Here is a 12,917-nt window from a genome sequence, read left to right as displayed (position 1 = left end):
GGGCTGCCCCCGACCTCTCTACTTCAACCACCACCTGGGAGCATTGGAGACATATCCAAGGCATTGCAGGAAACCTTCAGTGCTATTCAAAAAAACCAAACACCTTTCCAATGATTTGCATTATAATTCCAAAAAGTTTTTATGGTTTTCCAGATTTTTTTTATTGTTTTTAATGATCCGGCTCTGACGTAGCTGCCGCCAATCTGACCCTCTGGCTCTGTTCTTTTTTAATGATATAGCATAGAAGGTGCGGCCTGCATAAAGGCCACTGGGATGAGTAAAAGGGAAGGGCGAGGCTGAAAGATAAAATGCCACATCTTTGCTTCATAGTAAACAGCAACTGTTGTCAAAAAAAAAGTGGGGGGGGGCAAAGGAGTGCTGATCAGGACTTTGTCAAAGGGCATTCCATGCAAGACACAGTGTGAACGTAGCACTGTATCTAAGGCCCGTCTACGTGAAAAAAGTTAGGTCTACCCAGCTACTTTGCTCAGGTTCCCACTTGCAAAAAAACCCCAAGCCCTGGCTCAGACCAATTGCACCTAGATGTTTGCATGTCAAGTGTAGACAAGTCCTAAGGGGAAATTGCTAGGAGCTACTGGTCTGAGCCAGGGCTTGGGGATTTTTTGCAAGTGGGAACCTGGCAATGTATGGCAAACAGGGGCCTGGCTGGTCCAGCGCCCTGTCTCCTTGTCTTATCTGTGGCTGCTTTAGCAGTGGGAATTTTCTCATTAACCTTGAACTGGCTTTCAAGGAATCTCCTGACCTGAGGTTCTTACATCAACAGCCTGGTGGGCTGGGTGGGGTCTGCTCTAGGTCTGCTCCTAATGTATTGCTGGAACACAGGCACAAATGTGGACATACACAGCTACTGAACTCCCTTTGGGTTCCTTGGAAGTCCCAGCCCGTGTTTCTGTCTCAGGCGCTCCCCACCTCTCGCCGCAGAGTGACAATGAGCGGCAGAACCAAAGCTAGAGATGATGACGTCTACGCTCGTGTGGTGGTGCACGGCAGGGTGCCCAGATAGCAAGTGTGAAAAATGGGGACACTTTTTTTGGGGGGCGAGGGGGGGTTAGTTATGTATATAAGACAAAGCCCCTAATATTGGGACAGTCCCAATAACAGCGGGACATCTGGTCAACCTAGCGCAGGGCAAGGCCTGTGCATCATTTAAGCCCTAGCTCAAGAACTTCTGCCTGGGGTAAATGTCACCCATAGAGAAAAAAGTATCATCTAACACAAATTCTTTCACCCATGGATTTCAAAGGCAGCCGGTATCATTATCCCCATTTTACAGATGGGGAAACTGAGGCATGGAGAGGCGAAGCAACATGCCAAAACCTACAATTAAAGACAGGAGTGGAACCCAGGTCTCCTGATTCCCAGGCTAGTTAGTATAGCTACTGCACAAAACAGCCCCCTATTGTTATGCTGGTGGGGGGGGAGTGCTGCATAAGTGGGTCCCATCCTGAAGTCATTTACCTAGGCCAAATGCTTGGATTCCTGCCGAGGGTCAGGCCCCTGAGTACAACTTCCCTGTAGGCTGGACTGCAGCTCACTCGCTGGCTTGCTTTCTCAGGCAAGCACATCACTGCCAGAACTGTCCCTCGGGTAGGGCGCATTAGGGCAACCGCTCCGGGCCCCGCGCTTTGGGGGGAACCCATGGGCCAGTGCGATTGGCAGGCGTGGTCGGTCCCAGAAGAGACGAATCCGTCACTTCCACCCCCCCCCCCCGCCCCATGCTCCCCCCGCGGGCAGGTGCGATTGGCCAGCCCAGTCAGTCCCGGATGAGACGGAGCTGTCACTTCCTCCAGGGGCCGTGCCCCCCCAGGGACGGCCCTGGTCATTGTTCAGCCTTATGGTGGGGGCCCAAGCACTAAGTGCTGGCCAACCTCTGCTCTCCTCGAAGTCAAAGCTAAAAGCCTCCCGTTGACTTCAATGGGAGCAAAGTTAGGCCAAACGCTGAGCACTTTTCGGAATGCCACGCACCATGACATAAGACCAAATACGCCCAGTGGCGGATTAAAGATTTTGCCGCCCCTTAGGCCCTGAAATAATTGCCCCCACCCCAGAAGCCCCCCGCCCCCGCTCACCTCCGCTCCGACTCAGCCTCCTCCCCGGAGCGTGCCACCGAATCCTGCTTCTCCCCGCTCCCTGCCAGCGCTTGTGTGCGAAACAGCTTCGTGCGGCTGGGAGGGAGGAGGAAAGAGGGGGGAACGCGGCACACGCAGGGGAGGGGGCAGGGCCGGGGATTTGGGGAAGGGGCTGGAATGGGCGCGGGGAAGGGGTGGAGTTGGGGTGGGGCCGGGGGGGGGGGCGCAAGTGCCCACCGGTGCCGGGGGAAGTTGACGCCTCTGGTTGCTCTTACAAATTTGCCTCCCCTGCAAATTTGCTGCCTTAGGCCTAGGTCTTACAAATTTGCCTCCCCTGCAAATTTGCTGCCTTAGGCCTAGGTCTTGTTGGCCTAGGAGTTAATACGCCGCTGAATCCACCCCGTTCTCAGTGGGGTGGCAAAGCCGCATGTGGGAGCAGACGGGGGAAAGGCACGACCCACCGCGAGGGTTGCTTGGCACAGTTGTAATTTAGTACATTTCTCACCCGCCTTAGGGTTTAAAATCACACCGCAGAGGTTGACAAGCCCTCCCCCCCCCACGAGGTTTTGCATGACTGGATGGAAAGTTATAGTGTTGAACTACTAATAAACTGTCCAATAAAAAGGATTCCCTTCCCCTTTCTTTCCAGCCTCCCCCTCCTCCTCCATTCCCCTCTTGTAAGGTCATTTAACAGCCTCTGTGATTTGCAGCATTTTTCCACGGTGGAAAGAATGGAGAGTCTCACTTACCACAGTTGGGAAGAAGGTTACTGTTCATGCCAGTGCCCCAGATGAGGGCAGCCCAATTTGGACGGAAGGGGTAGGGAAACGACATCATTTCCTAGGAGGAAAGGGCTCTTCTGCACTTTGATCTACAGTCTGGAAAGAAGGGGTGGCTGGGAATATCTAGGAGAGAAAGGCTGTCTTGTAATGACCATGGTGAACCAGTCAACAGGCTGGGAGAGGAATTTGGTCTGTCATGGAGACACTGTGTCAAATTCATCTTGGGTGTAATGCTATTGAACTCAGTCTGATCTGGTCCCTGACATTATCCATCCTGAGTCTCCCCTACAGATGGAGGATGCGCCAGTGAAGGGAATAGAGACTCTCCAAGAAACAGGCCGCCCTATTCAGCAAAGAGCTTTTGATTTCGTGTCGCAAGTTGGGCACTCAAAAAGCAGAGGTTGGGCTTTGAAACCGTTGGCCCCAGGATCCCCACATATCACTGCTTTCCAAGGCTCCACTCTGAGAGCCAAGAATTTCACTGGACTGGGCCAAATACACTGGAAGAGCCAGAGAGATATTGCACTCAGTTAAATATTAGGCACATTTCCATGTTGTACTCATTAAAGATCTAGAATTATGGGAGACATGGGAAACTGTGCAGAGATGACTTGTCAGGAAGGTAGACAAAAGGATAGAAATTAACAAAACGCAATCAATTTGCGCCAAGCTGTTTATCTCCTAGGAGCAAATCAATCAAACCATTTTTTTCTTAAAATAATTGGGGACTGCTCCAATGTCCGCAGAAATAAATGGAAAGATATCTAGAAGCTTAGGCGCTAAATCAACAATCATGTGGCTGACTTTAAGCCTGTGTTTACGTCCCTTGCTGATTCAAGCCCTTCATCATGACTCTTACATGGCTCTCACCGAGTGAGAGAAGCCCAAACCCTCTGTTCATTGGCCATCTCACTGCACTTCACAACCCAAGTACATCACTTTGAACCTGAAGATCTAAGAGACGTTTGATGAATTTTGCTTTGAGTAGTTAATGCCAGATCATTCGACGTTTCCTGTTTGCATGTGTGTGAATGTATGCATGTGCCAGGGTGCGCGTCTGTGCATTCATTTGTTCAGCATGTGGCCTTGTTTTACACTGCAAAGGCATGTTTTCTTTGTAGTTAGGACTTTCAGCCTCAGTCACCATTCATAGTCCTGAAATGCTCCAACTTGTTGAGCAGAATTAGGCTCCTCCCATCATCCCCTATGACCTCTTTGAGGAGGTGTTTGGTCCCTCTTGGGGGCACTATCTGGCTGGAGTTTTTGCAGTGAATGTGACAAACCCAGGCTTACCTGGCTTGGATATGGCCTCATGCCTCTCAGTGCCACATACTTTGACTCTCCTTGGAGAGCAGTGTCAGAGGACCCTATGGAGAGGTTTGGGATTTTCCAATTCATCTTAAATTGGTTTTTTAGGGCGACTGCTGTAATTGCACAGAGGCAATATGCTCGGGGTTGTTATGGCTACAGATAGTTTGATACTAGTGCACTACTATATCACCATTCGTGATCTGCAATACACCTAGTAGAGGAGATTTAATTTATGCACAAGTCATGAAACAAACATGATTGAAAGGGTTGCAGGTGTTCTGACGTTAGCAGGAGTAAGGCCTCAAAGGTATTTAGGATCCTATTGAAATTCATGGCAATTGGGCTCCTAAATACCTTTGAGACTCTGGGCCTAAGCAATTTAGGAAGGTCTTGCTTGACATAGGAGGTGTAAGCCTGTCTCAACTCAATTGTCTCTGGGGGCTACGAAGATACTGTCATCACCATGATGGCGCAGTGCACTGGGGGTCTGGCCAGGAACATGAAATGAGCCATGTCACTAGTATATTGGACACACAGTTTAATTATCTATCCTTGTGATGCTGGTGAGAAAAACCAAGATAAGCAGGAACCAAAACTCCAGATCCACATGTTGAAGGCATTTAGACCTATATATAATCTATATATATTTATGGGTCACCCGTTATATTAAGGCACATCAAGGGTTAATAGATGACTTTTATAAATGACCAATGATTATAGATCGTTATAGATTCTAACCAGTCATAAGTCGCTTATAGCCATCTGCAAGCCCTTCTACTGATGTGCTTATAACCAACCATCTATAACACATGCTGCTCGTGTTTATAACATGCTTATAATAAACTGTTAATCATTTATTAACCTTTGCAACGGGGTATATAATATATAAATTGTGACCACATTATCTATATACAGAGAGGGAGAGACCCATCCCCATTTAGTTGGTGTTGGTCCTGCTTTGAGCAGGAGGTTGGACTAGATGACCTCCCGAGGTCTCCTCCAACCCCAATCTTCTGTGATTCTGTGCTAGTCTGTGGAGCAAACTTGATCAAAATTGGACAGCTAGCCCTCCAGCTCCAGGTAGCTTCCTGACTTAGCCCACTCTGATTTCTGCAGCAGTTTTAGAGAATTAAAAAGCTGAGCTGTTCTTATTGACTTATGTATGACACCAAATGGTACAATCAATGTTATTCATGGTGACATGCCAGTCTATTTTTTTTTCTGTTGTGCCCAAATGTTTCCGTGTGCTGTGTGCTGCAGAAATTTATAGGCAAAATCCCTCATCGCACAGGTGAAGAAGTTGGCAGGTTATGGACTGGATGATGCCTTTGGCACCTGGGTGAGACTGGGAGGCAGTAAGAGATGCTTGGTAGCTTGATGTCTCTGCTTGTACAGCCATTAGAGAACAAGGTTGCTATTTAATTGGTGATCATTAGGGTTAAGAATCAACCCCATTAGGATCAAGAGTTAACATCCCATTGCCGACTTCAACCGTTAACGCCTCTCCTGTGATTGGCTGCAGTTTTTTTATTAGTGAACAAGATTGCTATTTAATTGGTGAGCATTAGGGTTAAGAATCTACCTCATTAGGATCAAGAGTTAACATCCCATTGCCGACTTCAACCATTAATGCCTCTTCTGTGATTGGCTGCAGTTTCAGGATGATAACGCTGCTGCTGTTTACATTTTGAATGTTTTCTTAACCACGGGGGCTTGAAACACATTTCAGGTAAACAAAAGTGCAAGTTTAGCATATGGCACATGCTTGTGAGACAAGGGTGTACCTGTGTCCAGAGGCTGCAGGCAGAGCCAGGGCCCAGAACCTTGGGAGGCACGAGCAGTTCTTTGACACGCTGAAGCTAAACGTGAGGACTGCCTTCAGGAGAACTGATACTCTCCAGCTCTCCTGGCACCCTGCTGCAGCATGGACTGGCATGGAGGTTGCGGGGAGGGGGTGTGTGTGTGTGTGTGTGTTGGGGGGGCGGGGCGCTCTTCACAGCAGCTCTTGTGTATGAAAACACACGCGCCTGCTTTTGTTTGCTTATGTTGCCAATCTGGGTGGGGTTAAGAAGAAAGCGAGGCAGCGAGGTTGGGGGGGCCCTCTCTGAGTGAAAAGAATGGAGCCTTTTGCCTCAGGAGTGGGAAGCTCTGAGTGGCACAAGCAGGCTTGTGTCTTGTGCCAGGGCAGCGGGTCAGGGTGAGAAAATGCAGGCCACGCGACACAAGGGCTCTATTGTTAATACCCTCACTGCTCCCCGTGGGGTGCTTTTTGGCCTGCAGCCAGCCGGGGGGGCCAAGTGGTTTTTGCACGCTAGGCAGGGTTGCGTGTGCTCAGAACTTGGCTGGGAAGCTTCGGGAAGCTGTATCAATGAATCAAAAGATGCTTTTCCTTGAGAGACACTGCTGACCCATTGCCCCAGCATGGGGCCAAGAAGTGCTGGAGGGTGTTGTCTTTGACATAAGATGGAAAAGGAAGAGCCTCGTTATTTCTCAGCATTAAATAAACTCAGTGTTATTTGCACAGGGAGATGCATTAGCTGTGACCTCCTGGCCAGTTTCCTATTCTACCTCACTAATTGCCCACATCAGGCTTCTGCACTTCCCGTCCTGAACTGGGCCCACTCAAATTCCCACTGCTGTTAACGGGCGTCTTCCCATTGACTTTACAGGGCATGGGATTGGTTCCCTAACAAGATGCATGCCCCTTTGAGGTGCTGAGAGCTCTCAGTGGGTCACGCCTTGACAAGAGCGGATTTGTGTTTGTAGGGCCGCTTAGCACTGTAAACAGCTGCTGTGTTCCAACCCAGTGAACAGACAAAAGCTGAGATTTCCAGAGCCACTGAAGGGGCTTGGCTTGCCATTTTAATGAATGGGGATGCCAAGTCCCCAAGCCAGCTTTGAGAATTTTGGTAGTAGCCTGTAGGCTCGCTTAAGCTAAAGGGCACCCCATGTCCGTCTGCTAATACTACCTGAGTGTGCATTCCTGCCTGTCAGATTCTTCACCGCGTTGTGTTGCAGGAGAATGCTGACAATCACCAGCCCCTTGCTGGCCTGACAGCCCACCTGCAAAGCTCATTGGGTAAACCAACACTCTCTTTCCCCACAGTTGAGAGTGATGATGGCCATTACTACATGCATGCAGAGGGGAAAAGAAAATAATTAGCCCCTTGAAACATTTGAGGACATTTTAATGTTGTTTGAAAAGTCAGGCCATAACTAATGCTGGTCACTTAACTCCCATCTTGATGGATCTGAGCTGTCTAAGCTCCTCCTTGGTGCTATAGTTACCAATGATGAGATGTAATATATAGATATCAGCTGTCCCCCAGGCCTGGCTCTCCCATTTAGTACAACTTACAAAGACTAGCAGGGTCCGTTGCAGGGCAGGTGGGGCTGAAGCACGTTTGGTTAGGGCTAAGGTGCACAGGGCAAGAGGTATGGAAGGCTTGGTCTACAGGTGAGTGCTGTGTGCTCTGGGAAGCCGGCGCAAGACTGGCCTGGCACATGGTGCTGACCGTACGGCAGCAGAGGCTGCGGTGGGTCTGCTGCTCTTCAGCCAGTGCTGTGGGTCTCTCCTGTCCACCAGCAACGACAGTCGGGATTGTCAACGCTGCCTGTCTATGGCCCGTTGCCGTTAATTGCTAAAGGGCTTTGGGTGGCCAACCCCTTTGAAAACCCACCCTGACTCGCGCTGAAAATCCCAGCCTTTCAAACACGATTGGCTTTGTTTGTAAGACGTGAAGCTGACCGGGTTTCTCTGGCCAGCGAAGTATGGAGAAAAACACATCCCCTGAGTCAGACACAGGCCTGGCAGTGGCACCTCCATCCGTGAGACGCTCGGGAAGGTGGCCAGTCTGCCCCATGCTCAGCAAAGTGGAGCCAGTCGGTGTTTGGATGCAAGAGCTCCAAGGAACGTGCTGCAGAAAGTGGTGAGTGGGACATGGCTCCAGCTGAACGGGTGCCCCAGGGTGGTGTGAGTGGGCAGTTGCCTGCTGGCTATGCTGGATTTTTTTAAAGATGAGCTGTATAAACTGGAGGTTCTCGTCCTTGCCAATCAGTAACAAGCCCATGGCAGCCTGGGTGTTTGGGCAGTTTGGTTAATGCTGCCAGTGTTTACTAGCTAAATTCCCCCTCCACTTTCAACGGCTTGAAACTTTGCGTGAAAAATTGGGACAGAGGTGGTGGTGGGGTAATAGGCACCAATATAGAAAAAGCCCTGCATATCAGGACAGTCCCTATAAAATCGGGACATCTGGTCACCCTAGTTTCCTAGCTTGTGGGGGATGTAGCATCCCTGGGCACTGCTATGCAGTGGCCATATGCCACTGCTGACGTGATTCCTGAGCACAGGGGGCTAGGCTTGTACCCTTAGCCAGGACCGTGCGTGTGTGTAATTTATGCCAGCCCAGGTGTGGCTTGGGGAGACAAGCCTCTCAGTCACTAGGAGGGGTATTAAATTGCTGCAGGCCTATCACAGCAGACAGTTACAGCCCCCTCCATCATCCTGCCAGCTACAATTTCTCTGCCCACTGCCTGCCTCCATCTGCCCCAGAAGTGGGGCATCAGCAGCACTGCCTTACTCCTACGGGCCTGGATCCACGAGCTGGTAATCCCACAGGGGGAAAACGGGGGTGGGAGGGGTGGTCTTATGCCTTTGCAGGAGGCATAGCTCAAGTCACAAGCGAGCCTGTAATTTTTATGGTGCTTGCGAATCCTTGAAGCCAAATAGGGGCACCATGTGGCTGCCCATCACTTTACACTCGTTCCCCAGCAAAACAAATGCTCAGTGTTTGTTTTTATTGTGATTTTAAAGTTGTACCTTTTATGAAAGAGCAAGAAACTACAGTTCTGTGGGGGTTTTTTCCTGTCTTTTTGGACCTGAGCAGCCCCTTGGGCATGTAACTGAAATGTGTCCAGTTATGCACAGATGAAAACAATTTTAATGGATTGCAGAATCTCATTCTTTAGGAGGTAAACGAAAGGCATGTTCTCGCCCTGTAAACAATGGAGCAAGATTAAAATGGGAAGCACTATGCTCAGGCAGGACAGCCACTGAGAACAGGACTCTAATGTGTGAGTAGCCTTTATCTGCCCGGGGAGGTTTCAAAGTGCCTTGGTCAGGCGTGAGGTTGCAGGCCTGGCTAGCGCCTGACCCATTGAGAATGACGCTTATCTTTAGCTGAATGTTTTCTTGTATGGCCACAGGCTTGGTGCCTAAAGAATGTCTGGAGTTTCCAGCTTTATAACTGCATTTAGGCAGCTCTCAGCTCCCTCCCCCACCTCAGCCACACCTTTGCATCGAGGGTGGCCCCAGTGTGGAAATGATTTTATGGTGGCCACTGTCTGGCTTTGGCGTGAAAGGGGGGCAAAAATCCCTTTGCATTTTTTAAAAGACTAGAAAATTGGGCCTACTGGGGGGGGGGGGGACAATCGTCTTATGTAATGGGGAAGAAAAGAATCCTGCCGGGGGGTCACCAAGAGGCAAAAGAGGGAGTGTAACTGCACCTCAGTCATTCAGTGATACTGTGCGGAAACCATGCTTAGCCAGCTATCGGCGGCAACAGTTCCTCCCTGCCAGACCTGCAAGGGGAGTGCTAATGCTGAGTTATGACCATAGAAGCACTGGTGGCTCATGGTAGCAACCAAGGACCAGCCCAGGTGTACCCTGATATGCAAGCCATGCTGGCTTTTGCTCAAATTTAAGTATCACTAAACTAGGGTCATACACAGGAGTAAAAATTTGGCTGCTTTAGAAGGGCCCCCTGCAGCCAGAGAAGCTAGTTCTCGGCCCCCCTCTCTGTTCCCTCCCCCCTCCCCTCCCCCGTGGCAGAAAACCCAGTTCTCCCCACTGCGGCTTCAGGGCTGGCTCCCCCTTCTTCCCCCAGCGATTGGGGGGCATGGTCTTTTGCCACCCTTGTGCATGCCCCTGCTCTAAACACAACCGTGTTCTCATCTTTGCGCACACTGCTCTGCTGACTTCAGCGACCGAAGTTAAATTGTTACTATCCTATGAGTTCCTGCCATCAGCTCTGCTGAGCCCAAGCAGCTATGTGAGAGAGAGCCACCTTCTCTGCTGGCTTGTGTACAGGCGAGACCACAGTTGGCTGGCATCCCCCTGCGGAATCTTCACTGGTGAGGCATGAACCACAAAGGACCCAGCCTGACCGTCGCGTCCCAGGGTGCTCTTGGGGCACTGGCAGTGAGGTGAGCCATTGTTTCACTTATCCTCTGATGTGGTCTGGGAACACTGAGAGCCAATAGACAACGCGAGACTATAGCTGTAGAAGCGCTTTGTAGGGACCCACACTTTGTTATCTTAAGGGTTATGCCTTAAGTAGTCACACTTACCATGATGTTCATAATTTTTTTTAAGTTACTAGCAGGGATGCTGGATTTCAAGACACCATCTGATGTCACAGAGCCTGCTCTTTTGGGGGCAATTTATGTTTTTGCCTGATGAGCAGTTACTGATGAAACCTCACTTTTCCATGCAACTATGCAATAACCTCGAATCGATAACTGCTCTGCATTTAGTTATGTGAAGGACCCTGGCCCCAAATCAGGCAAACATCACTCTGCAGGAAGAGCGTTTAAGCATGCACTTAACTATAACAATTGCTTAAGTTCCATTGGAGTCAATGGAACTTGATGTAAGCACATACTTAAAGTTAGGCACATCCCTAAGTGTTTTCCTGAATAGGGTGGACTTAAACATGTAAAATGTTTTCCTGAATGGGGGGCACCTACCCCTAACATGCATGACACCCTCAAAGTCTTAACTAATTGGTGCAGCAGGGGCCAGTGTGATTTGGTTGGAGGCTACTGTCCCAGTTCTGCGATTGCAAAGACACCAGGTAGCAAGGGAGTAAGACTCCATACTATTGAAAAGTCACCATATGGGCTGCTTCTGTAAGTCATAGAATCATAGAATCATAGAATATCAGGGTTGGAAGGGACCCCAGAAGGTCATCTAGTCCAACCCCCTGCTCGAAGCAGGACCAATTCCCAGTTAAATCATCCCAGCCAGGGCTTTGTCAAGCCTGACCTTAAAAACCTCTAAGGAAGGAGATTCTACCACCTCCCTAGGTAACGCATTCCAGTGTTTCACCACCCTCTTAGTGAAAAAGTTTTTCCTAATATCCAATCTAAACCTCCCCCACTGCAACTTGAGACCATTAGTCCTCGTTCTGTCATCTGCTACCATTGAGAACAGTCTAGAGCCATCCTCTTTGGAACCCCCTTTCAGGTAGTTGAAAGCAGCTATCAAATCCCCCCTCATTCTTCTCTTCTGCAGGCTAAACAATCCCAGCTCCCTCAGCCTCTCCTCATAACTCATGTGTTCCAGTCCCCTAATCATTTTTGTTGCCCTTCGCTGGACTCTCTCCAATTTATCCACATCCTTCTTGAAGTGTGGGGCCCAAAACTGGACACAGTACTCCAGATGAGGCCTCACCAATGTCGAATAGAGGGGAACGATCACATCCCTCGATCTGCTCGCTATGCCCCTACTTATACATCCCAAAATGCCATTGGCCTTCTTGGCAACAAGGGCACACTGCTGACTCATATCCAGCTTCTCGTCCACTGTCACCCCTAGGTCCTTTTCCGCAGAACTGCTGCCTAGCCATTCGGTCCCTAGTCTGTAGCGGTGCATTGGATTCTTCCATCCTAAGTGCAGGACCCTGTACTTATCCTTATTGAACCTCATCAGATTTCTTTTGGCCCAATCCTCCAATTTGTCTAGGTCCTTCTGTATCCTATCCCTCCCCTCCAGCGTATCTACCACTCCTCCCAGTTTAGTATCATCCGCAAATTTGCTGAGAGTGCAATCCACACCATCCTCCAGATCATTTATGAAGATATTGAACAAAACCGGCCCCAGGACCGACCCTTGGGGCACTCCACTTGATAGTCTTTCCGTTCCCTGTAGTGCAATCATTTTGCACGCACACACACACACACACTCACGCACACAGAGGCAGCTAATACACAAACATGCCTGTGGTAGCCGGCTCTCGGATCCCTGTAACAGATGTAACCAAGTGCTTACTAACAGCCAGTGTTCTTTTCAATGCATATTAGGTAGTAATACGCCCAGTGTCCACTTGCCACAAGAAACCAAACAAGATGGGGCACAAGAAAACACTCTTGTTCAGAACTCTTTAATACAAGCTTATATTGTTTGTGTTTTTGATTCTCTGTTCTCCCGGCATCAGGGGACATAAACCCTCTTAGATGTGTGAGCATGTGTATGAAGATATATACAAAATCACACAGTTAAATATTTAAGCATACAAGGTATTATATATTTATATAATATAGAACTTTAAAGTATAGGAATCAACAATGGCAAAATATTTCTTATGTCTTTGACATAGCTTTTTTTTTTAAGTGACACGTGACCTGTATTTGAAAGACCAGAGGAATTTGGTTTTGTTTTTTTTAAAAAAACCTGTATAAAGAAATTCTGTGAAAATGGTAAAAAAAAAAAAAAAAACCTCATGAACCAAAAAAAAAGGACAACTGTTAAAAACTGTATTGAAAAAAAGAAATAAATTAGATGAACAATTGTGTAAATATAAATTAAAAAAAGATGACAATCTTAATAAATAAGCTTTACTATTTACATCTTTATATATTGCTTGGAGACTTAAATTAGATCCGTTAAAAACAAACGAATGCAAAATAAAAACCCAAAATAGGAGCAGCAAACGTACAGGCGTGAGGTACAGAA

Source organism: Lepidochelys kempii, chromosome 16, assembly GCF_965140285.1.
Source record: "Lepidochelys kempii isolate rLepKem1 chromosome 16, rLepKem1.hap1, whole genome shotgun sequence".
Lineage (NCBI taxonomy): Eukaryota > Metazoa > Chordata > Testudines > Cheloniidae > Lepidochelys > Lepidochelys kempii.
This window is presented reverse-complemented; position numbering follows the sequence as displayed.